Below are 26,988 nucleotides of genomic sequence, written 5' to 3' on the forward strand. Positions count from 1 at the left end.
TACACATATTCAAGGACAGAGAACGCATGTATACTTCTCAATGACGGGAATATCACATCATGCTATAGGACAGACTGGCAGTATGGCAAAAATTGCAGTCGTTTTGAAAAGCTCAACCATCCAGGTTTTTGCTTTTTGTAAAGAATTTTCAACATTTCTTCCTTTTTTTTTTTTTAAAGATTTATTTATTTGACAGACAAAGAGACAGCAAGAGAGGGAACACAAGCAGGGGGAGTGGGAGAGGGAGGAAGCAGGCTCCCTGCTGAGCAGAGAGCCAGATGCCAGCTTTGATCCCAGGACCCTGGGATGATGCCTGAGCTTCAGGCAGACTGTTAATGACTGAGCCACTCAGGCGCCCCAAGAATTTTCAGTATTTGTATGTTTTTGTGGTAATATTTTACTTTGTTTTTAATTTGGATTATCTGGATAACATTATATTAGAATATATATATATATATATATATATATATATATATATATATATATATAAATATTTCTAGTTGAAGAAATGTTTTTAGCAACTATTTGCAAAAAACAAAATCTTCCTCAAGGTCATAAGGATATTTCCCTATAACATACCTTTAAAAAAAATTTAGAACAGGTGTTTCTTTTTCTTTCTTTCTTTTTTTTTTTTTGGAAGAACTGCAATTTCAATACAAAATATGTTTTGACAATGAAGAATTTGAGAGTAAGTTATAACATGAAGTACTACCATTCCTCAATACTTAAGAACAAAAGGGATTTTTCTGGATAACCTAAGTACTTTGATCATGTAGTAACATTGATATGTCATTGACATCTGTTAATCAGAGCTCATTCAAGAGCTCTGAAAAAATGTGTATAGACATATATGTATACATACATATATGTACATATATATGTACATATACACAACACACACACATAGATACATACATTTTATCAACAACTAGCCAAATTCTGCCAAAATAATTCAGATTTTGAGACTGATTTCATGTATCAATTTTGGGAAAAGTGTCAGTGTATCACAGCTTTCCTCTAATCCGTGTCCCTAAGAGTTTGTCCTCTAACCCATTGATGACAATGAAGTTGTTATTCATTTTTTATCAAAATATCCTTGTTTTTACATTTACATTTATATCTACAATGCATCTGGTATGAGCATGGAATGTCTTTCCATTTCTTTGTGTCATCTTCAGTTTCTCTCATCAATGTTTTATAGTTTCAGAGTACAGGTCTTTCAACTCTTTGGTAAAATTATTCTTAGATATTTTGTCATTTTTGGTGCAATTGTAAATGGAATTGGTTTCTTAATTTCACGTTCTACTGCTTCATTATTAATGTATAGAAATGTAACAGATTTCTGTGTATTAATTTTGTAACTTGCAACTTCATTGAACTCATTTATCAGTTCTAGTAGTTTTTTGGTGAAGTCTTTAGGGTTGTCTATATACAGTAGCATGTCATCTGCAAATAGTGAGAGTTTACTTCTGCCTTACCAACTGGATACCTTTTATTTCTTTATGCTGTCTAATAGCTGTGGCTAGGACTTCCAGTACTTTGTTGAATAAAAGTGGCAAAGAGTGGAGATCCTTGTCTTATTGCTGACCTTAGGGGGAAAGCTCTAAGTTTTTATAACTGAGTATGATGTTGACTGTCAGTTTTTCATATAAAGCATTTATTATGTTGAGTTAAGTTCCCACTAAACCTACTTTGTAGTGGGTTTTTACCATGACTGAATGTTGTACTTTGTCAGATGCTTTTGTTGCATCTATTCAAATGATCATATGGTTTTTATTCCTTCTCTTATTGATGAGAGAAATCATGTTGAAGGATTTGTAAATACTGAAACACACTTGCACCCAGGAATTACTTCCACTTGATTGTGGGATATAATTTTTTTAATGTATTTCTGAAATCAGTTTACTAGTATTTTGTTGAGGATTTGTGAATCTATATTCATGAGAGATTTTAGTCTACATTTCTCTTTTTTTATAAGGGCTTCATCTGGTTTTATTATCAGGTGATACTGGACTCACAGAATGAACTTTTGTATTTTTTTTAAAGATAGTTTAAGAAAAATAGGTATTAACTCTTCATTAAGTATTTGATAGAATTTGCCTGTGAAACTGTCAGGTCCTGGACTTTCGTTTGTTGTTGTTGTTGTTGTTTTAGTATTTTGATTACTGATTCAATTTCATTGCTGGTAATTAGTCTGTTCAAAATTTTGATTTCTTCCTGCTTAAGTTTTAATAGGTTATGTGTTTCTAGGAAATTATCCATTTTGATGGCTTATAAATTTGCATAATATATATTTCATAATGTAGGTATTCATAATATTACAATTATTTGATATCTGTGATGTTGGTTATTATTTCTCCTCTTTCATTGGTGATTTTATTTGGATCCTCTCTCTCTCTTTTTTTCTTTTCTTTAATTTTTTAATGAGTCTGGCTAGAGATTTATGCAACTAGTATTTTTATACACTGCTGTTGGTATGTAAGTTGACACAATACATGTGCACAAAATATTTGGTGGTTTCTAGTAAGGCTAAAATATCCTATTACCAATAATTTCACTCTTAGGTGTGTATCTCCCAAAATATGTCTGTAAGTTTGCTAAAAGAAGTATATAAAAATATTAATAGCATCACCACTTGTGATAGGCCCAAATTGGAGGCCAACCAAATAACCTTCAATATTAGATTGGGTAAATAAACTTGGGGGTAATATATAGCCATAGCATTGGGAATAACCAAAGTACTATTATAAGTGATAACATAAATCGATTTCATAAGCTTGACATTTAGCAAAAGAATATTGATACAAAATTATTGCATTATAGGTTTCTGCTTTTTAAAAAGGCAGAATCTATGCTATTAGAAGAATTGATAGTAATGTTACCTACAAATGACATTAATCACTTGAAGGAAATATGGGAGACTCTTAGAGTTCTACTAATTTCAAGTTTCTTGGTTTCATACTGTTTAGTAAGGAGCATTCATCTTATGATACTTTAAGCTGTATACACTAGGTATTTTATTCTTCAATAAAATATTAGAAAATAGGGTACAAATACTAACCAATATGTAAAATTATTCTATTTACAAAAATTAAAATGCATTAAAATATATTTAAAATAATAACATAAAGAAAAATTGTGAGATGTTTGTGGATTGGCAGAAGCAATACATAAAAGAAATCAGTTTTCCCTAAAGTTATCTGAAAATATTAGTTATATCTTAATAAAATTCTCAATAGGCAATTTCATTTGTTTTCGATACTTATGAAGTTTGAAAAACCAAAACTATAATATACAGAATTGAAAAATGAAAGCCAAGATAATCTTAAGAAAAGAGAACAAGTCAGGAGGGTGTGCTCTAGAAGATATAATGATGTTTTATAAAACTTTAGTAATTAAGCAAATGCACAATTATAGACCGTAGACCAATATGGCAAATTCAAAAAGGTCAGAAACGATCTTACACTTAGAGTGTTGGAAAATATAATTAAAACCTAAGTCTCCTCCCCAGAAGATCTCTTCACAAAAGTAGAAGAGAAAGAAAACAATTTCATTTTTAAATAAGCATTAAGCTGGAATTTGATATGTATCATAGGCAATCCACTAAGAAATTATAAAGACCGGAAAAAGTTATCATTTTAATAGCCAAACAGAAAGCAACCTACTTGTGATGATTATTTTTATATATCAACTTGATTGGGCCACAGGGTGCCCAACTATTTGCTCAAATATTATTCTGGGTGTGGCTGTGAGGGTGTTTCTAGGTACATTAACATTTGAATTGGTAGACTGAGTGGAGTAGATTGTCCCCTCTAATGTGGGTGGACCCATCTAAAGGGTCGAGGATCTGAATAGAACAAAAAATCTGACCATCCTATAAGAAACAATTCATCTTGCTTGAATGCTTTTGAGCTAGCGCATCGTTTTTTTGGTTTTGGTTTTGGTTTTTCCTGTCTTTGGCAGAAGGGAAAAATTAGCCCTTCCTGGGTTTAGTTCCTAATAGCCTTCAGACTAAGACTCTATCAGCTCGCCTGGTTCTCCTGCTTTGAGACTAAGGCTGTAACTATACCATCAACTCTCCTTTGTCTCCAGCTTGAGGACTGCGTATCTTGGGACTTGCCAGTCTCCATGATTGCATAAGCCAGTTCCTTATAATAAATCTCTTTATGCATTGGTTTTTGTTTCTCTGGGGAACCCTAATACATTATTACATAAATGTTCTCAAGATAAACAATAACTAGTGTTAGATTTAGAGCATTTGACAGCAGCATTTGTCATATATAGTTCCTTCTAAATTCACTTAGTAGTTGGGCTGACCATCTGTGTTTGTGTACTGGCTTTATCCAAAGGAAAATAATCTTCTCATATGTTTTATGACAAGATCATAGTTTTCAAATTTGGAGTAAGATGTCAGTCCATCAGCTAAACTCAGCCTCTTACCCTTTCACAGAACTGGAGATAAAGGTGCTTTTTAACTTAATAATTACATATCAAAGAGATGATTCCTAGGCTCCTGAGAAAGCCAACCCTGGGTCTTAAAGCTGACAAGAGGCTCCTTTAGGTTTTGAAATGATTTACATATATTTCACAGAAACAGAACTACACAGAAAGAACTACACATTTTCTAAAATAAATACTCTGAGTGCTTGGGTGGCACAGTTGGTTAGGCATCCAACTCTTAGTTTTGGCTCATTGTGATCTCAGGGTCATGAGATCAAGCCCTACATCAGGCTCTACTTGAGTATGGAGTCTGCTTGAGATTCTCTCCCCTTCTTCTACCTCTCCCTTTGTCCTCTCTCTCTCTCTCTCTAAAATAAATAAATAAATATTTAAAAAATAAAATAAATACCCCAAGAAAAGGGAGGCGTAAGTCTTTTCCCTTATTTTTAAGGAGAACTTAGGCTCTTATTTTTTATTTATATTTGTACTTAAAATCTTCTACCCGTGTTATAATATTTTTTACAATTTTCTAGTTGTTTTTTCTTTTCTTTGGACAAGTTGCAGATGTCTAAATATCCAGCAAGTTCAGAGTAAAATAAAAACAAACCAGCTATCAGAATAGTGATGGAATAGCTGAATTACTGATTTTTTTTTTTAAAAGCCAGCGTATCATCTGCCTTTGAGGAATAGCCTTTGAATATGCCATAACCACTGATAAATGGTTGAATCAGATTCCTTTTTTTTTTTTAAGATTTTATTTATTTATTTGACAGAGAGAGATCACAAATAGGCAGAGAGGCAGGCAGAGACAGAGGGAGAAGCAGGCTCCCCGCTGAGCAGAGAGCCTGATGTGGGGCTCGATCCCAGGACCCTGAGATCATGACCTGAGCCGAAGGCAGCGGCTTAACCCACTGAGCCACCCAGGCGCCCCCTGAATCAGATTCTTGATTCAAAATGCACAAAAATATTTCTTGGTGATCCATTTATTTTACAAATTGTTGTGATGGTTTTATTGCTTTCAAGTGCAAATGATTAAAAATCTATTATTTAGTAGTTCCTTATGAAGGCTTACCCAATCCAAGCCTAAGGAATAGCTGAGGTCTGGAGCCTGATAATCTAAATTTTTAATTAAGAGTTTTCCTTGAAAAGCCCAATAAATATCTCTTGAGTTTCAGTCAATCCCATGCCATCACCTTATATGACTTTTATTTTAAGCTCTTTATTACATGACTTTTATTAATCCCTTTAGTAATGGTTCTATTTTTCCAAATAATTTTCTCCAGATATGAAATGCAAAGACATCCATGGCCATCAACTGTTATCATAGTCTTATAATAAGGTACCCATTGAAAGGTACAGAGTTAACTTCCAGTGTTTAATGTATATGGTTCTAATGGTTTTAAGCCCTTATGGACTTAATTTTTTTGCACTGGGGCTAAGTCAGTAATTATACTATGATAGAAAAATCTCCATGAATAGCAGCCATTCATCTTTGTTTGTTTATTTATATTGTATCCAAAGTTAATTGAGTGATAATAGATCTCTCTTTTGCAGACTCCATCTGCAGTTGTTGGATTTCTGTTTGTCTATTACTTAGATGGTTTTCTTTTCTTTTTCTTTTTTTATTTTTTAATTAATATATAATGTATTATTTGCTTCAGGGGTACAGGTCTGTGATTCACCTCTACACTATCCTTCCAATCAAACCAACTACCTAAACAATTTTGTGTGGAGTTTAGAGCCTGAGTACCCAGGTGCATGTTCATTACTTTTACTTTTGTTATTATCAGCAATTACTGATAAAAATGGTCTGTCTTCTGCACTGTCAGTAACCAGATTGTGGGACTTCTAAATCGAGGTGTCTTTTAACTGGAAGTACAATTTAGAGAGAATTAGAAATAAGATTGTGGGACCATTACTGAAAGGATAGAAAGAAAATAATAATGAAACAAATGATATGTTCATTTTCTAATAAAATGTGATTCTTCAATAAACTAATTGAAATAAACCAACTGTGAATAGGACACCAAGGCAGTCTCTGGCACTTGTAATCTGCTAGAATTCCTCCTTCTATTTTAGTAGTTAAGAGTTCTTTACTAATTAGTAGTTAGTTTACTACTGGTATTGTTACTCATCTATCTTAGCTGCTAAATCAAGAAACAAATGGGTGGGCTCTGGTACAGTGCCTTGGCCAACTGCTCTGTCCCAGGGAACCCTGAGGGGTCTGAACAAATCTAAAGCATGGCTCCTGGCTGGGTTTGACAACACTGTTGCCAAACTAACTCAGATAATCTCATCGCAAGAGAAGCCAATAACTCAGGAGATGAGTTGAAAAGGAGAAATTTATTTTGGGTGCCAGCAGCCAGGGGGGTTGGCAGGCTCAAGTCTTAATAACTAACTTCTCTCTGCTGGCAAGATGGACAGCTAGAGTTTTATAGAGAGAGGTTTGAAACGGTAAGTGTAAGACAGCAGGAAAAAAACCATGATCACGAGTGGGGGTCAGTCTGTGTTCAGTGGTGACCATAAGCATGAATTGGGATGCATGTGGGGTGTGGTCTTATAGGCATTCCTGTTGCTATCAGAGCTTTTTTGGTCTGACTGTTGGAAGGTTCTGTTCATTGCAAAACACATTCCTCAATGCCTCAAGAAAATGCGGTAAGAAAGAAGGATAATGGGTTTCAGTTAGAGCATGAATTAAGTGGGTCTTATCCATTACTGTTTTAACTGTTGGGTTCAAAAGTTGGGCAAGAGGGCCGGCTGACAGTGTCAGTCTAGAAATCTCAAGTTCTTTGTAGGAAACACAAACCAGTCCTCTTGAGGTGCTGGCTTCACATAGTAAGTGTGAATCCAGTTTTGATTTATTTTTGTATTCTTTTTTTTTTTTTTTTTTTTTTTTTTACTTTGCTAGCCAGATGCATAATCAGCAACACTTGACAAGGTTTCTACAGGGAGAAAAGCTCTTTTAAATATTGAACATGATTATAAGAGGATTCACTTAAGTCAGGTATAGGACATGGGCTCAGACCCAAATGTATAGGTCTGCCAAACATAAATTTAAAGGGAGAAATCCAGTGCTTACTTCCAGTGCCCTCTAATTTTTAACAAGGCCAATGGTAAAGCTCTAGGACATCTTAACATAGTAGGCTGCAGTATTTTAACTGATGTGTAGTTAGAATTTGATTCACTTTCTCTACTTGTCCTGAGTCCTGAAGCTTCTAAGAAACTGAAGCATTTGCATACTTCTTATTAGAGCAGAAATAAAGTGACTTCCTCAGCCCTACTCAATGTGCTCTGGTATCCCAAAAGTGGGATTTATGTGTATTCATATTGCAGGATTTCTTTTCCTTTGGTGCTCACTGTTCTTGATCACATCACTTTGAAGAATGAAGAGGTCTATCGATCAGACAGTGTGGTGGGCAGCAAAGCCAAGTTTATTGAGCCATAGAAAAGTGATAGCACAAAGCACCCAAAAAAGGAGGGGACCCGAAGGGCTGCCACCAGAGTTTCTAACTGTAGGGGTTTTTATGGGCTTGTTGGCGGGCTGTTTCAATCTGATTAACCTTCCCTGCTCCTGTCATCCAGTCAGGTTTTCTCATCTATCTATCACATAGGAAAGGGTGACGAGCTCCTTCCAGGGTGGTATAAAATCCTTTTGAGGGTGGTTTCCTTTTAGAGTGGGGAGGACCCCTTGTCCCTCCCTGCCTTTCTTCCAAATATCCTTCATCAGTAAGAAAAACTTTATTATTGGCTGCATATGAGCTTTTGACAAGGTGAGACTTCAGACTATCACATATCATATATACTATATCTAGACAAAAGTCTTACTTTTACCTTTATCTTTTATAATTAGCATTATGAAATCCACTTCTTCTATTAGGTTCCTAATAACTTTGGTCAGGGAGACTTTGTATTCTACCTTGGGAGGGGCCTGCAAGGAATTCTGCGGGCAAACAGCACATACTTCTAATACACTTTGAATTATTTCATCTTTTCTGTAGGCATAGTAAGAAGCTGTTGTCTTTAAAATCTCCCTTTTAGGGGCACCTGGTTGGCTGAGATGGTTAAGGGTCTGACTCTTAGTTTCAGCTGAGGTCATGATCTCAGGATCATGAGATTATAGCTGGCGTTGGGTTCCAGGCTCGTGAGCGTGGGCCTGCTTGATATTCTCGCTCTCCCTTTCCCTCTACCCTTCTCACCCCCTCAGTTCACACCCCACATACTCTCTCTTTCTCAAAAAATAAAATAAACTTTCTTTTATACAATGATTTTGTTGAGTACACAACACTAACCAAGCAAATAGGTGGTAGAGGAAATGTTGTGTTCGATATTTCCCATAGCCCAGTCAAATTTCTATTAGCCTTTTTCATAATCCATGTGTCCATTTTCTTTTGTGAAGCAGAGTTTTAAAGATGAATAAAAGTTTCTTTTTATTGTATTAAAAGTGAAGCCTCTATATTTGTAGTCTGTCATGTTTTCACAGCAGCCTTTGCAGTTCTGTCAGCAAAATTATTGCCTTAGAAACTTCATGCTTCCACCCTGTGTGAGCTCTACAATGAATTGCTGGTATCTAAGCCGGAAGCTGTAAAATTGACAAACCAGTTCTCAATTCTTCATGAGATTTTTTTGTTGTTGTTCTCATTCAAATAAAAACTTCTCTATTAAAAAAAATGCTTTGTTGCATGAAAGACACCAATCATATACTTATTATTGTTGTTATCACCAGAGAGAGAGAAATAAGAGGAAGAAAGGGAAAGAGAGAAGTGTGAATTTCTAACCCCAAAGAAATCCAATTATAACATTATGCTTATGGGGGAAAAAAGATATTTTCACTTATATTTCCTTCTTGATGTTTCTTTTTGATTGAGCGTAAAAGTTTTTGAAATTCCCTCTCAAATCTCAATATAAGTTCTATTTCTTACTAATACTTCATATTATTCTGATTTTATATCTGGCTATTACAGATAGTTGCATAATAATTCTCAGATAATACTACATGATTGAATTATAACTTACTTAGGCCAATTTATTGAAAATCATGAGATATTTAATGTTCTGTTAAATTTGATCACCCAGAGGTATGAAGTGACCACTAAATGCAGATCACCTTAATAGATAAAGGACACATGGAAAAATGAAATGATACTAAAAACAAAATGAAATGACCTGGATTCTGCCATTCAATTGGTAATTTTTCACCTGACTGGTTCTGCACAAGTTATAGAGTCTTTTGAACTTAATTCTAATCTTAAAAACAGAGAAAATGGTATCTATTTATATTCTCTGAGTTGTAGTTACATAGTAAAGAGGATAGAAAAGAAAGCCTAGAACCTGGGGATCTGACTTGGACAACAAAGTACACGGCTACATGATACTCGAGTGACGTTCTAAATATAGGCTTTATCCTTATAGTTAGGCTTTTATAACATGTTTGTGATAAATGAGTGTACAACATAGTAACAATTCTCCCAAGTACTTTTCTTGTCTCTCTTCTACCGTTAACATTTTAACCAATTCTTATTAATCTCAATTTCATTTCATGCAGGAGACATGACTGAAATCTCAGTATTCTTTGAACTTTAACCCTTAGAGTTTTCTAAATCTGTGGGGTTTATCCTAAATTAGGCCAAATATATTTATTTTGGGATTTTAATTAACCTCTAATATGGAGTCATTTTTCTTTTTTTTTTTAAGATTTTATTTATTTATTTGACAGAGATCACAAGTAGACGGAGAGGAAGGCAGAGAGAGAGAGAGAGAGAGGGAAGCAGGCTTCTTGCCGAGCAGAGAGTCCGATGTGGGACTCGATCCCAGGACCCTGAGATCATGACCTGAGCCGAAGGCAGTGGCTTAACCCACTGAGCCACCCAGGCGCCCTGGAGTCATTTTTCATTAGCAATATTGTCATTTTCTTTATTAATCCTTCCCAAATCACTATTCCTTGGCATTTTCTACAAACTGCCACTGGCAAGGACAAGAAAACAGTATTCTATACAGATTCCATTAAAATAGGCCAGTATTCTTTACCTATTTAACTTTTAGCATAACTTTGCATATAACCATGCAATTATTAAACATAGGTAATTGAAGGGCATTTTTATATATATGATTGCATCACTCAGATAATTTTAATGATAAACAACTATAGCAAATTTTAAAATATATATATTTTGTAATTATAGAAATGGATATTTTTTTTAAGATTTTTTATTTATTTATTTGACAGACAGAGATCACAAGTAGGCAGAGAGGCAGGCAGAGAGAGAGGAAGGGAAGCAGGCTCCCCGCTGAGCAGAGAGCCCGATGTGGGACTCGATCCCAGGATCCTGAGATCATGACCTGAGCCGAAGGCAGCGGCTTAACCCACTGAGCCACCCAGGCGCCCATAGAAATGGATATTAAACAGGCCCTATACCTTGTAGCATTCAATATTATAAATTGAGAAAGTCATGTATGACTTAGTGAGATAAATCACTATTGGCTGAAATAACATAAACTAGGTCTAAATATTCTTGATCTAAGCCATAGAAACACTTTACAGTTACTACTGAGATTTTATGCGATAGTGAATTAATATGATCTATGGATAATAAGAATATATGCCGAAAACAAAAAAACTATATATCTCTACTATTCACATGTACTTTGCATTTAAGGATGTAATGGAAAGTAAAAATGAAAAAAAAAATACCAGTCATCATGTATAAGTTTTACAATTTAAGGGACTTAAATTCTTAAAAGTCTTGATGTCAACATCCTTTTTGAAATTTCTAAAAGTCTAGATGTTAGCATCCTTTTTGAAAATTTAAAAAATTAAAACATTAAATAAATGAGATGATATTATTGCAGATTTCTATAATGTTAGCATAGAAATATAAATCATATAAGTAAGTCCTTTACCATTTCTTCGTCTATTTATGACAATGCTCTAAACAACAGTAATAGATTTGGGGTATGTAGCTACTGAGTCATTTCATCCTACAACATGATTCCTAACTTAATCAATTTTACTTATCAAGATGTAATAAAGTTCACTTTCCAGGTAATAACAAATATAATGTCAGTTTCTACTGGTATTTTTTTTTAAAGATTTTATTTATTTATTTGACAGAGAGAGATCACAAGTAGACAGAGAGGCAGGCAGAGAGAGAGAGAGAGAGAGAGAGGGAAGCAGGCTTCCTGCTGAGCAGAGAGCCCGATGCGGGACTCGATCCCAGGACCCTGAGATCATGACCTGAGCCGAAGGCAGCGGCTTAACCCACTGAGCCACCCAGGCGCCCTCTACTGGTATTTTTAAAGATTATTTTATTGCAGTGAATGCTATCAGGACAAAATATAACACCTAAAATGCATTTATTTTTTAAAATTTTCCATTTGTAGGGGCGCCTGGGTGGCTCAGTGGGTTGGGCCGCTGCCTTCGGCTCAGGTCATGATCTCAGGGTCCTGGGATCGAGCCCCACTTCGGGCTCTCTGCTCAGCGGGGAGCCTGCTTCCTCCTGTCTCTCTGCCTGCCTCTCTGCCTGCTTGTGATCTCTCTCTGTCAGATAAATAAATAAAATCTTAAAAAAAAAAAAATTTCTATTTGTAGTGTTTGTTTCTGAGGGCTTGTTAACAGTTATAAAAGTGTTTTTTATTTGTTCAAATTCAAATTGTATTCAATACATCATAAACTGTTTTTTGATTGCAGTGAGTAATGCAGTCACACTGAAATTTTCTGCTGCATCATATAGGCAATATTCTAAGAAATAGTTTCCAACTAACATATGTGGTTATTGTTAAAGTATAATTTTTCAAAAAGTAAAACCATGAATTTCATGCAAATACAAAAAGAACGTGTGTCATAGATTTTATTAAGCTCATTGATTAATGAGGATGCCAATAATATATTAAAACTGGCTTAGATTAGAAATGGGCTCAGATATATATTTTCTGTAAGAAAAAAATTGATTTACAAAACTGTGAGCAGGGATTCTTTGTACTGCAATGGTCAGGAAACATTTGCATAACTTTAATTTTCTATAAATTTATTGCTCCCTGAGCAGAGTTGTAAAGTAGCCTAGTTAATAAGAAAGATAATCAGTTGTTCACATCTATACTAAATCATATAATCCTAGAGAGTCTGTAAAATAACTCCCAGAAATCCACTGACTGAAAGGATACACAGTAATCTTGGTTTTAATCCTTTCTAAACCTTGGAAAATTTTTTTGTACAGTATTCATTTTTTGGATAGAGATATTATAGATTCACAGTTTAAATTTGCGTCCTATAAAATTTTGTGAAGTATATGGAGTCATAAAATTTTCCATACATACACATTAAAAATCATATACATGTGTGTATGTGTGTGTGTGTATATATATATGTATGTACAGGTATATATATATGTGATATAATAAATTTTCAGTGCTACTAAATGATGAAAAGCAAGGGAACACTAAGCATAAAAATACTTATTTTCGAACTAGTATTTTTAGCCAGTGTAATTTGTAACTGTGTTTTACAATAGGAAGATACCACTCAGACATATTAGAGCTAAGGAACTTTCTTGAGATTTACTCAAGTAAAACAAGGGATTGATTAAACAAAAATATAGATATGTGATTTTGGAAAAATGGCTCCAGTACATTTGTAAGAAATAAATTCTAGCTTTCACAGCTTGGATTGGCAAAGAAATTTATATCCCTATAATTATTTAAATCATTTTTAATGTTTTATACATTTAAAAAAAATCATATGAAAACTTTATTGGAGAATCTATTGTGGTAAAAAAAAAAAACTAAATTACAACTTTAGAAAATCCAAATTGACCTACGGCTACCACTGAAACTGGAGCATAGAAAAAAGGTTAAAAGTGTGAAGGAAAACATTGGCGCACTCCTAAGAGTTGAAATAATTATACTGAGAAGAGTTTAATGTAATAATATTTTAAGTGAAGTAAATTCTCATAAGAGAATTCACATTAGAATTACCCTGAAACACCACTTTTCAGTTTGGAACAATCTAATGGTTTAATAATATATTTTGTTGTGCAGCTGTGAGGAAACAGATAATTCAGTTATTATTATGGTTGATGGAAATGCAACTTTTATGGAAGAGGGTATGGCAAAATTAAAAAAAAAACATCCACAGACATTTTCCTTTTCATCTAGTAGTCCCCATTTTAAGGATCTACCCTAAACATTCATTGAAAGAATATAAAATTAACATATAGAACTTTTATTGAAGTACAATTCATAATAACAAAAATAAAATATAATTAATAACTGGACACATTGGGATATTGGTTAAATAAACTATGATAAACTGACAAACAGGACTCAACAAAATGGAGAAATGCATAGATGTAAAAAGGAAAGAAAACATTTTTTAAAATAAATTACTAATAAATAATCTCTAGGAAATGTGCACAGTATTCCTAGTTTAACCTAAGAAAATGTGGGTACACTCATACCTACTACATGGATACAGACATATGTAGTTATGTATATGTTTATAGTTTTTAAATGGTTATCTCTGAAGGAAAGCAGAGAATGGAAAAGTCATGGATATAAATTAGTCTTTCTTTAGATATGCTTTGCTTTGACTTTATATTAATAGAAAGAGTATATGCCAGTTTAAAATAAAATGAAAGAAATATGCTTAAAAGTATAAAGTAAATAATACAAATAAGTTTAAACATTTAACTATCCCAAGTGACTTTAACGCACAGTAATTGACTATCCATCTCTAATGAGATATACTGTATAGACAAAAGCACAATTATGACCATATACATGTATGTATATAAATTATTTAGTAATCAAATTGTTAATGGTAATTTTAGCAGTACTGATATTGTTTTGTTTTTAAGATTTATTTATTTATTTATTTGAGAGAAAGAGATCACAAGCAGGCAGAGAGGCAGGCAGAGAGAGAGGGGAAAGCAGGCTCCCCGCTAAGCAGAGAGTCCAATGTGGGGCTCAATCCCAGGACCCTGAGACCATGACCCAAATGGAAGGCAGAGGCTTAACCCACTGAGCCACCCAGGTGCCCCTGGTTTGCTTGTTTTAACTGTGGATTTATGGTGGTGATGAATACAATGATAATTCATTCACCATTTTGATCCACCACTTTGGCTTGTGCCAAGCTGCAACAATCTTACTTAACATAATTTCCACATTATTTGTGTAAATGACAACCCAAGATAAAGGGCAAATAATGTTCTGGTGTTATATAGATATATTTTGATCTTGCTGTATAGGACTGCAAAAGGTATGACATTTTGCTCATACTTGAAAACTAAAACATTAGTCTGCTAAACTAAAAACTTAAAAAATACTTGCAGAAAACAGAAGAAACCTGTTAAAACAGAAGAAACCTTTAAAAACAAAACAAAACAAAAAAAGGAGTTTATTATTACTTGTGGCCATAGCAGTAGCTAGAATATTATCACTCTAACTCTGGTTCCCTGAGACCAAATCCCATAGCGTTGTGTAAAGAAGCTTAAACAAACTACCACAGATCAACAATACCTTTATTTCTGTCCCCAAGGAATTGTAAAATAGCCTAGTCAGTAACAAAGCCGATCAACAGTACTCACATATAATAAACCATGTCATCGCAAAGGGTATGTCGGACAACACCCAGCACCCCCCACACAGAGGATTATATTAAAGGAGAAGGATCCGGAGTTCAAGGAGCCAGCAACTTTAATAATGGAAAGTAAACATGTCTGACTTGCTCCAGAGAAAACATGATCTTCATTATACTGCAAAGTGAGCAAACCCATCTCTCAGAGACATGTTCTGTCTCAGCAGAACGAAATTCAAAACCCAAGGGAAAGAGGTTGAGGTGATATAGTCTGTGGCCTCTGTGGTTAAGGATACAAGCAGAGCAGTGAGGATCAGAGACTAGATGGAGTTTGGGAGAGAGCCATCAGCATATTTAAGTTTTTCAGTTCATTAGTTTTCCTTCACAGTGATTGAAATCTCATGTGTTTAATTTTCTCTGTGAGCTCTGGATCCCCAGGCAAAATTTATCAGCAGGTGATAACCCTAGGACAGGGATAATGCCAAGACACTAGATCATGCTTCTGCAGATGTTTCTAGAGAAGTACAGGAAACAGAGTTCATGAAGGGGATCTGCTAATGTTATACGCTCTGTATTTACCCTGGTGATCCTCTTTAAAGAGCTAAGTTTTTATCTCCTAATCCTCAAGGATAGATACCGAGAGGCTGTCTGTGATCACTGTTCATTGTAAACACCCTACGCACTCCCTACCAAAATTAATTTGGCTATATTCTCATGTAGACCAATCTTCCTAAAGCTGCATTGGACTTGCTGCTTTCCTGACTATAATACAATACAGTAGGGCATTGTGTAAATCACAGTTTGCAGTAATAAAAAGTATGGACATAAAAAGCTCTCCTGATGCTTTTACAATCCTACCTGTAGAGCTCTCCTGCTCTTCCCCAAGTATGGTGATTTTCTGCAATCCTTTCTTGTTCAGAGAAGACGTGACATATACTCTATGGTTAGATGTCAGCATTTTCTCTTTTACAGAGCCTTTGCAAAAAAAAACGGGTTGGAAGAGAAATCACAACCAAAGATTAGACTGTGTGCCTTCTCTCACAGGCTTCCTCTGTGCTTGGGTTCGAGAACCCAGAGCACCTTTTGTTACATTTTTCATAAAATAAATTATCTGTATTCCATCTGGCAGAGGACAAAGGGCAATTGCTGCTTTCAACAGCCCACTGGTTTTTAGCTATGTGCATCATTTTCAGTTTAAATTCTGAGAATCTCAGGAATGATATGAAGTAATTATTTCTCATCGGGTCTATATAAAAATGTCAACTCTCCCTGTTCAATTCCCTGCATCCACAATAGTTGTTTAAAGCTTTCTTCTTCTGATGTTTTCCCCTCAATTGTCTTTTGTATTTATTTTAGCTATTTTACTTCATTTCACTCAGGGTAGGGAAAGAAGAGAAAGGAGCATGGACAATCACCATGTCTAAATAGAAATAACCCCCCTCCAAGCCTTAGTCCTTTGTCAGCAGATTGGAGACTTTGAGATTCTAATGCACAGCCAGTAACAATGAGCCTCTTTCTACAGATAAAACACACAATGCTTAAAGTCCTCTCTCTTAATATAGTTATAGAGCTCAGATTTTGTTTTCTATAATAGTATCCTTTTAACCTAAAGTAATAAGACTAATTCTTCTATTCACAGCTGCAAGTTTCCTTAATTTACTCATTTAAGGAACACCATGACCTAGAAAATTTCTTTATGATGCACTCTTCAGAGCAAAGAAAATTAGGATAATATTTCAACTTAAATATTTTAGATTCTAATTATATAAGTATGTTCTAATCACATTGCATGAATATATATACAAATACAATTGAAGAATACACACCCACAACATAAGAAAGTTATATTCTCATAGCATACTTAGCAAATATTTTCTATTAGATTTTTTTCCCTATTGTTCCACTGTCATGAAAAGAATTGAGTGAAAGAGGCTCTTAGAAAATAAGAAAGCTCTTCAATGTCAAACCAAAGGTCAAGAGAATTTTTCATAAGAACATCAGATAAAATTTCCAAATTCTGTGCTCAGTAATTTAGAGTTTCTTTGAAAAGATTTGACTTTTGAAGTGCAGTTTTAATCATAATTTTAGAAATAAGAGTATTATGTTGTAAAAGATCTTCAGTACAGATAATAGGAAGCTCCTCTGTTTCATTCCTCTTTCAAATGTCAATGTGAATTTAATATATTTTATATATTATCGGTATCAGAATAGTATCTCAATATAAGTCAGTTCTGAGGATTCCTTCAAGAATTCTGCAATACATTATCTCAGAAGTACTTTGTCTTCAAGAAATGTTCTTTAATTAGTTCTCTTTTCCAAAGGGACCACCTCTAAATGATATACTGGTGTCACAAAGAATGAATATGACCTTTCATTGACCTAATTGAGAGAGTAAACTTTATTTATAAGAGGTAAAATTACATAAAATATGCTCATCACAGCATAGTTAAATAAGCATATTATAAATCTATCTAAATAACTAGTATTTCAACATACATGTTTGTATATACCTTTCTATGTAGTGTATTGAACTTGGTGTAATGTTGTTAGGATAGTGCTAAAAACCTTCAAAAACTCTTAAACAAAACAGTTGTTGGATTAGGAGTCTTTTTTTTTTTAAGATTGTATTTATTTGAGAGAGTGAGGGTGAGAGAGAACACAAGAGAGCGGGGTGAGGGGGAAGAAGGGTGAGGGGCAGAGGGAGAAGCAGAGTCCCCTCTGAGCAGGGAGACCGATGTGGGACTCAATCAGGGACTCCAGGTTCATGACCTGAGCCAAAGGTGGACACTTAACTGACTGCACCACTCCGGTGTCCCAATTTAGAAGTCTTAGTAAAATGAAGGCATACTATTTCACTTATTTAAATGGCAAGACTATCATGGGATTTGTAGTATACCTACTTATCTAAGGCAACTTATTTAATCCTGTAATTAGGAAAGAACTAGGTGGCAACTGTAGACTCACTAAGGCATATCCAGGAATAAATTAGCTGTAAATTAAAACTTAATTCTCCATTTTTTTTTTAAGATTTTATTTATTTATTTGACAGAGAGAGATCACAAGTAGACGGAGAGGCAGGCAGAGAGAGAGAGAGAGAGAGGGTAGCAGGCTCCCTGCTGAGCAGAGAGCCCAATGCGGGCCTCGATCCCAGGACCCTGAGATCATGACCTGAGCTGAAGGCAGCGGCTTAACCCACTGAGCCACCCAGGCGCCCCTTAATTCTCCATTTTTGATAATGAATGCTAATAATGTATTTAGATTTTATTCATATGTTGAATTTTAGAAACACATGAGCAAAGGGGACAAAAAGGAAAGAGAGATAAACCAAGAAACAGACTTTTAGTTATAGAGAACAAACTGAAAATTACCAGAGGGGAGATAGTTGGGAGGGTGGGAGAAATAGGTGATGGGTATTAAGGAGTGCTCTTGTTGTGATGAGCACCGAGTATTGTATGGAAGTGTTGAATCACTATATTGTACACCTGAAACTAATAAAACACTGTTTAAATGAATGAATAGCTATGCAAACAAACTGGGTAAATTGCTAGGAAGACGAAAATCCATAGGGAAACAGTATTTCCACCTTCTACCATCTCCTTAATTTAAACATTGTAGGAAAAAGCAGAAGAAAAGTTAGTAAAAGTACCTAAACTTTGGACATCATCATTAAAGAGTATGAGCTAATAGACATATGTAGAACTCTGCTCCTCGCTCCTGAATAATATACTTTCACTTCAAGTTATAACAAAAAATATACTGGGCTATAAATCAAATATCAACAACAACAAAAAGGACTGAAATTGTAAAGGGGATATTGTTTGAACGTAATGTAATTAAGCTAGACATTATAAACAAATAGATAAATATGAAATTCTCCCTGTCTTTGGGAAATATAAAGCATATCTCAAAATAAACTTTATGTGAAAGAAAAAAAAAATAGAAGCCCCATGGATAAAGAAAAGAAGGGGAAAAAAGGATAGTAGAAGAAAAAATAAAAATAGAGAGAAAATAAAGAAATGGAATGAAAAGAGTAAGGTATAGCAGAATAGCATTAAAAAAATCTGTGATACCTGATATTACAAGATTCTTTGTGATATACGTATTACAGAAATAAGATCTATGGATTGGGCCTGGAAAGTGAAAAATAGTAAATTCTTATTGTGTAATATGACCTATCTATGCCAAAACAAAACACAGTAAATTCTTACTGTGTAATATGACCTATCTATGCCAAAACCATGAGAAAAAGAATGCTGTCCTTCAAAACTCATTCTAGATATTGGGTCACAAATACAGAAAACAAAGTCTGTGTTGAGGAAGAGAGAAGGACAATAAGAGGGCTGGAGGGGTGGGAATTAAAATTGCCTATAATATTTAGCAAATGATGAATCTTTTAAAGATTATGGAGTAAGTAAGCGGATGTTCAGAGGAGCAGATAGAAGAAGAATCAATGGCACTTTAGGAATTGGATAAGTACTGATTATAAAATCTAAATTTAGCAAGCAGTGTAGGAAGATATATTTGGAATATTAATCTGTGATGGGTTGATTACTTGAGAAATCAAGCTATGTCTACATACTCCTCCCACTGTCTTTCTTTCAGACTACCCCATCTATATGTCACATTATGGGATTTCCATTTCTTCCTGGGGACAGTTGAGCAGGAACCCCATTTAGGTTCCAAATTAAGATCATTTACAATTCTGAATGAGAGATAATGTAACTTGTTTAAACACTGGTGCAATTTGAAATAAGTTGTTAAAATCAATTGCCTACTTACCTACCTCCACCTATCTGTGGAAAGTAAAATAGTCTTTTGAATATAGAAGTGGAGTCTGAGTGAGTGAAGGAGGGTTGACAACAGTGACTCCATCTCTGGCCTTTCATTTTGTTCATGTTCACTGGATGACCTGTCTTGGGGCTACATGTTTCAGGTTCTCTGGGGATGAATACATATACCTCAGAATTGCCCACCAAGGCCAGCATGGGGCAGGCTTGCTCTGGCTTTCCACGAGTCTGTTAGAGATTAACATAGTCTTTGCCCTCCCTGATGCACAGGTGACATCCCAAGATCTAATGAAAGATTAGCTGTCCATTGAGTGCACACAAACCCTTTAAGGTGCATGCAGACTCTGATCTCATTACAGTGCATTTCCCTTCAGTATCTAAAATCTGTGGACTAAGGTCCAGACTTTTGTGGAGACTGCGCAACTGCATCTATCATCCTGTGCCTTGTCCCCCTGGTCAGTAAGTTACTCTGAGTGAAACTGTATGAACTGTGTGGAGTTCCCTGCTTCATTTTCAGTCTCAAAGAGCCTGCAAAGTTTGGGGAATACTTTATTATCTCTCCCCCACCTTCTAATGGAAAGATTTACAGGTAAAGTGCTGAAAGTGAGAAGCCATGTCAAGTACTAGACTGCTGTTTGTACTTCTTAAGCAAAGTCTCAGAAGAAAAGCTGAGAAAGTATGTGGTTGATGAGATGGCCCTGTGTGAATTTTGGGAAGGTCAGTTATAGAAAGACGGCCTTACTATCTTCCAATTGGAGTTTCAGTGAAGCAATCACCTAAATATATCTTATACTCTCAGATTTGAGGTGGATTGATAACTTTAGTCATAAATTTTAACATTCAGACTTATCCTAAGTTCTAAATGATACAAACACTGAGGAGCAACATGGAAGTAAACTCCTCATCCACTAGTGACCACATTAATGAGCCCAATAATATACAAGCTAGGAAAAGGGAATATAAATTAAGGACATGGTGGTAGATGGAAATGCTCTTTCTCTATAGATTTGTATATGAAAATTAACTGTCTAGGAAATGAAGTCACATGATAGTCTGTAGCAGATGTCCTTTTTGCATGAAACACAGGTCCTAAAAAATGAAAAGCCACCCTAACACTGAAACAGTCAGACTTTCAGTTAAAAACATTTTTTCCAGGGGTGCCTAGGTGGCATAGTCATTTGGGCAACTGACTCTTGGTTTCAGCTTGGGTTGAGATCTCAGGGTTGTGAGATCTAGCCTTGCATGGGGCTCCATGCTGAACTCGGAGTTTGTTTGGGACTCTCTCTCCCTCTCCCTTTGCAACCGCCCCTCCCATGAATAAATCTTAAAACAAAACATATTTTCTCCAGCAGGCAACAGGACTTGAAGTTTTCAAAGTGTTTAACTCATAAACATAGTGGAAGAAAGTCTCAAAGAATTTTGAATCTGAGTATCACAATTTTAATAAATCTAAGTCAATGAAAACATTCATTGGAATGGACAGGGAGAAAATAACTGAGTAAGATTAAATTGCCTGCACTAGGGAGAGAAGGACCTCACAAAAGTTAAATTTAGCTGTTAAAATGTCACCGTTTTTTTACTCATTTGCATAACTTAAGAAACAAAACAAATGAGTGAAGGAGAGAAAGAAAAGAAAGGCAAACCAAGAAACAGACTCTAAAGAGTTGACAACAAACTGATGGTAGGAGTAGAGGGATGGGTTAAATGGGTGATGGGGACTAAGTAGTGCACGTGTGATGAGCACCAAATGTTGTATGGAAGTGTTGAATCCCTACTTCGTACACCTGAAACTAATATTACACAATATGTTAACTGGAATTAAAAAAAAAAACCTTATAAAAAGAAAAAAAAAGTGTCATAGTTTTTATTTCAAACAATGGAGCCTTATACAGTATATTTCTATAATATAAATACAGGTTTTAATTACTCATCCAAAGAAGACATTATTTTACAGAGATAATGGATCAATATCTGAGTTGTAGAACTCCTCAAAATGTGTAATAAGTTATTTTTTCCATAAGTGTCTAATTTAGAGCTCATGGGAATGGCCAAGGACAGAGTGATACAAATGGTTAGTTTTCAAAGCAAGTGGAGTGGAGAGGTGAATGGGGAAAAGAAAAGCAATAGGAAGAAATTCTAGCTGCAAAAAAGACAACACTGAGGTAGAAGTCAACAGAAATAAAGAGTTCAGCAAGCATAGGGATTTAAAGAGAGGTCTAAAGAGATATAGAAACTTCACTAAAGGACTGAAATGAGGACAGAAGTTTGGAGATGTTAAGCAGATATACAACCTCATACTAAAGAAACAGTACTATTTAATAACTGTCATACTTCTAACTTAATATCTAGAGTATAAGGAACAATCCCTTCTCATAATACACACTTGGGATTGGAGATGGAGAAACAGAGGCAGTATCTTCACTCTTTGCCCCCAGAGGGCTATCCCTAGGACCTCCTTCCTTTTTTTTTTTTTTTTTTTTTTTTTTTTTTGGCTTGGTGGTTTTATGATTTTTTTTTCTTCTATTCCTTTACTTTTATTTTACCTGTGTCTTTAAAGTGGGTTTCTTATGAGTGATATAGTTGGATTTTTTTAAAAAAAGATTTTATTTATTTATTTGACAGACAGAGATCACATGTAGGCAGAGAGGCAGGCAGAGAAGAGAGGTGGGGGAGGAAAGCAGGCTCCCTGCTGAACAGAGAGCCTGATGGACTTGACCTAAGGACCCGAGGACCTGGGATCATGACCTGAGCTGAAGGCAGAGGCTCAATCCACTGAGCCACCCAGGCGCCCCTATAGTTGGATTTTTAAAAATTCAGATTCTCTGAATCTTAAGGGACTTCCACATCAATGGTAGAAAGAAGATAATTTATTCTATAATCCCCAGTGATTGCTAGAAAGAAGATTTGTGCTGTCTTGCAATTTTTGTAATGAATCCAGAAGGATAACAGCATCACTTATAATAATTTGAGGTCCAAGTTTTAAAACTTACAACTATATTAACATGGGGGGGAAGCTGAATTCAAATGAAAAGTATTTCCCACATAAATTCACAAGTACAGCAACATAATCATATAAATATTTTGTTTATTATCTCTGCTTAACATGGATTTATTACAATCAGATGGTGATTGATTAAAGTTTAATATACCATAATTTTTAAAAATATGATGTTGTACAGTGAAGTACAGACCTAGTGAAATCGTTAAAAAAATCTTTCAGGAAATGCTGTAGTCTCATTCCCTAATAGATACCTAAATTCCAATGAAAATGGTAGTTTGAGGTTTTGGAGTATTTAGAAAAAGAGTGGTGTCTAACGTATACATTGAATCATATTATTGGATTTAAGTCACTTTTATATAACCTGCACTGAGATCAAATATTCTGGGTATGGAGATGTGTGGAAGAAGGAGTACTTGGTAAAAGTCCTGACAGATCAATCCAGTCAACACTTAGACAGAGAGAACCAGATAGTTACCAGGCATTGAGCTGGATATTACAAACAAAATGGTGACCATGACAGAACCTCACATGTGATCAATCTAGGTTTAGTTAGATCCCAACACTTATTTGTTTGATGAGTGAATGTGTTCAAAATATCTGAGTTTGATTTATGTCTCTATGTTAATTTTGCCAGTCATAATTTACCTGAGGTTTAATTTCTTCTCCCATAAAATAGATCAATGGCATTTACCTTCCAGCATGGATATAAGGATTATAGATGAGATAATATATAAAGTGAAAAAGAGTGTGTTGTAAGTGTAATTAAACACTTAAAATGTGATTTTTTCCCTCGTTGTTTCTTGGAGGATTAGAAAATTTGTGGCCAACTAAATGGGCTTTTTGGAATCCATCCAATAGTAACTTCACTTGATAAAGTTTCATTCTGTTTTTTAAATTTATTTCCATGCTGTCTGTTTGATTGTTTAACTTGTTAATTATCATGTGGCCCATTGTGCCTAAATATGTAGAGTTAGGATTATGAGAAACAATGAACTGAGAATTTGAAATATTCTACATAAATAGAATATAATCTGTATCATTTTATGACATGTATTATTTTACTGGCCGATGAACACAAAAAACATAACATAATCACATCTTTATATTTATTCCAAATAATGCCAATAAAGGATTCAATGCAGAATGTAGAATATTATAAAATCACTATACAAGTAGGGCGAGGTAGGAGAATGTGAAAGAAATGCAGGGTTATTTTCATATTCTTGCTATTTTTCAGTTTCTACATTCTACTTCATATCGCTATGACTCATTGAGTCCAGTCTGTAGGGTTCCATCTTTGTCTAAAGAAGATAGTTTTACATTGGTTACAGGGGAATTTAAGGATAACTTATCACTCTCTATTACCTACCACTATGAAATTTTGTTAGTATCCAGGTTTGGATTTTGTGTACTAGTTTGGATAACTGACTTTCTGTTTATCCCCATGTGGCTGAGAGTCTGTTTTTGTAATTTGTCTCATATATTAATATGACTAGGATAATGTCTCTGCTTTTTAGGAAACTTATTAATTGCTTTCAAGCATTAAGGTACAAATAGCCCAAGTGTGAGCATTTCCTCATCTGCTTTTTCATTTGAATCATCTCTTATCCCATTCAAAATATATTGTATCAGTTGCTCTGTTAGATCAACATTTTCTGCAAACTGAACTTCTTTGTGGCTTGTGATTCTGGGTCTGTTTTGATCTACCATCATCTCAGATTCTATAACACAACTGAACCTGACCACATACAATACTCTTCAGCTGACTGTAAATGCTTACAGCACCTTAGTTCTCGATATTTCATCTCATTTAAAATTGTTTCTATTTTGACACATAACTGTTTGACCCTGAAATCCTTCTTATATGTGATTCTATTAACTTGGAATTTTTCTGTCATCTTTCCAGAATTTGAATTTTATTGGCCCTAACTTGCCTGCCTCTTTTGACTATCTCAAGCGAGGAATCACAAATTCATTCAGCATTCTCAAAGCACAACCTCCTAACAGTAAGTTGACTAGCATCCTGTCCTGATCAACACTGGCATCATTCAGATTTGAAGAATGGGCATTTACAAGAATATCATTGTGTTCATCTTTATCTGCCCAATTTTGCTCATGTTAATTAGTCCACACTTGGTCTAATTGAATCAATTAATCTAAGTTACCCCATGTGTGGACATAGAGTCATTTGTAGTATTCCTTTATTATTCATTTGTCATCCATGAGATCATCATGAATACCCTTCTTTCATTTTTTTTTTTTTGTCATTTGCTTTTTCCCTATTTTCTTGGTTAATGTATATGGAGATTTATCAGTTTGATTAGTCTCTTCAAAAAGCAGGCTTTTTGAGTTCATTGATTTTTCTCTATTGTTTTCTCTTTTCAATTTTTCTGAGTTTTGCTCTAATTTATTATTTGTTTTCTTATGTATCCTTTAGATTTAAATTGTTCTTCTTTCTCTGGTTTCCTAATGCAAAAGCTTATATTATTGATTTCAGAAATTTCTTCTTTTATAATATATGTTCTTAATGTTATAAATTTTGATTTCAACAAAGCTGTCATAGACCTAAAAAGTTGACCACGTTTATATTAACTTTTGTTTAGTTCAAAATATTTTTATCCTCTTGGCCTTTTTAAATAACTTAAAATGGTCCTAAATAACCAATGTGTTATTTGGAAGGTTTTTTGTTTTTTTTTTTTTAATTTTTGGATATTTGGAAATTTTCCAGTTATCCCTCTGATTTAATTCCATTCAAGTTAAGTTAAATTTTATATCTTAGGATACGGTTTACCTTGATGAACGTTCCATTTGGCCTTGAGAGGAATGTGTATTCTGCTGGTTGGTGGTTGTAGGATTCCTTATATGACAGTATATCAAGTTCATTGACAATGCTGTTTGAGTCAACTATATTTTTAATGATTTTCTGCTGGTTTGATTTGTCAGTTACTGAAAGAGGAACATTGAAGTCCTAACTGTAATAGTAGGCTCGTTTATTGCTTCTTCCATTTTTATTGGTCTTTGACTCAAGCTTCTTAATGGTCTCTTATAAGGCACAACATGTTTAGTTTTGGGGGGTTTTTTTGTTTGTTTGTTTGTTTTGTTTGTTTTTTGAGAATAGATGTATTTATATTCATGTGATATCTCTTTTTGTCCCTTATAATTTTCCTTGTTCTGAAGTAGGCTTTGTGTAAAATATAACTACTCTAGCCTTTTTTTTCTTTTTTTTTTTTTTTTGCTTGATGGTTTTATGATTTTTTTTTCTTCTATTCCTTTACTTTTATTTTACCTTTGTCTTTAAAGTGAGTTTCTCATGAGTGATATAGTTGGATTTTTTTTTAAAAAAAGATTTTATTTATTTATTTGACAGACAGAGATCACATGTAGGCAGAGAGGTGGGGGAGGAAAGCAGGCTCCCTGCTGAGCAGAGAGCCTGATGGACTTGACCTGAGGACCCGAGGACCTGGGATCATGACCTGAGCTGAAGGCAGAGGCTCAATCCACTGAGCCACCCAGGCGCCCCTATAGTTGGATTTTTAAAATCCTTTCTGACCACCACCTGTTTTTAGTTTTTATTTACTCCTTCTCATTTGAAGATGTTATTGATGTGGTTGGATTATTCTCTAGCATGTTTGTAACTGTTCTATATAAAACTATTTCCCATTTTTCTTCTCTTCTATCCTCCTTTTCCTGCCTTCTCTGGTTTTAATGAACCATTTTTTATGATTGCAATCTGTCTCCTTTAGAATGTCAATTATGTTTCTCTAGAAATAATTTTACTGTTGCCCTAAAACTGACGTTCTAACTATTCTAAAACCACCTTGAAATAACACTACTGCTTCATGTGTTGTGAAAGTACACTAAGCTATTTGAGTTTGAATAAAGAGCTCATTGGAGTTCTAAAGATAAACTTTATTAAAATTAATAATAATTGGCTAGTTTCTCTGATAACAACAACAAAAATGTGCCTAATAGGAAATAGTTTTTTAAATGCAAGGTTGTTTCTAGTTTATTTAGAGTACCCATAGAGAAACGAAATAAATAGAAAAAATACAATTATATATGGTACATTTAATATATTAATGTTGTCAGTTCTACCCAAATTTCATTTCCCGGGGTTCCGGGATCGAGTCACTAGCTAAATTTTGTATATTTGACTTGGGTGTTTAGTTGATATGACATGTAGGTCAAATATT

General features: G+C 34.5%; 1 long non-coding RNA gene across 1 annotated transcript in view; it reads left to right on the forward strand.

Annotated features, from left to right (window-relative positions):
- The window catches only part of LOC125094739 (uncharacterized), a 687,251-nt gene extending 662,413 nt beyond the window's left edge, over positions 1 to 24,838 (forward strand). The window contains exon 4 of the long non-coding RNA XR_007125673.1: positions 24,702 to 24,838. This is a non-coding gene — a long non-coding RNA (uncharacterized LOC125094739). The remainder of the gene's footprint in view (positions 1 to 24,701) is intronic.
- The last annotated feature ends 2,150 nt before the right edge of the window (positions 24,839 to 26,988 follow it).

Source organism: Lutra lutra, chromosome 3 (genome assembly GCF_902655055.1).
Source record: "Lutra lutra chromosome 3, mLutLut1.2, whole genome shotgun sequence".
In the NCBI taxonomy this organism is placed as follows: Eukaryota; Metazoa; Chordata; class Mammalia; order Carnivora; family Mustelidae; genus Lutra; species Lutra lutra.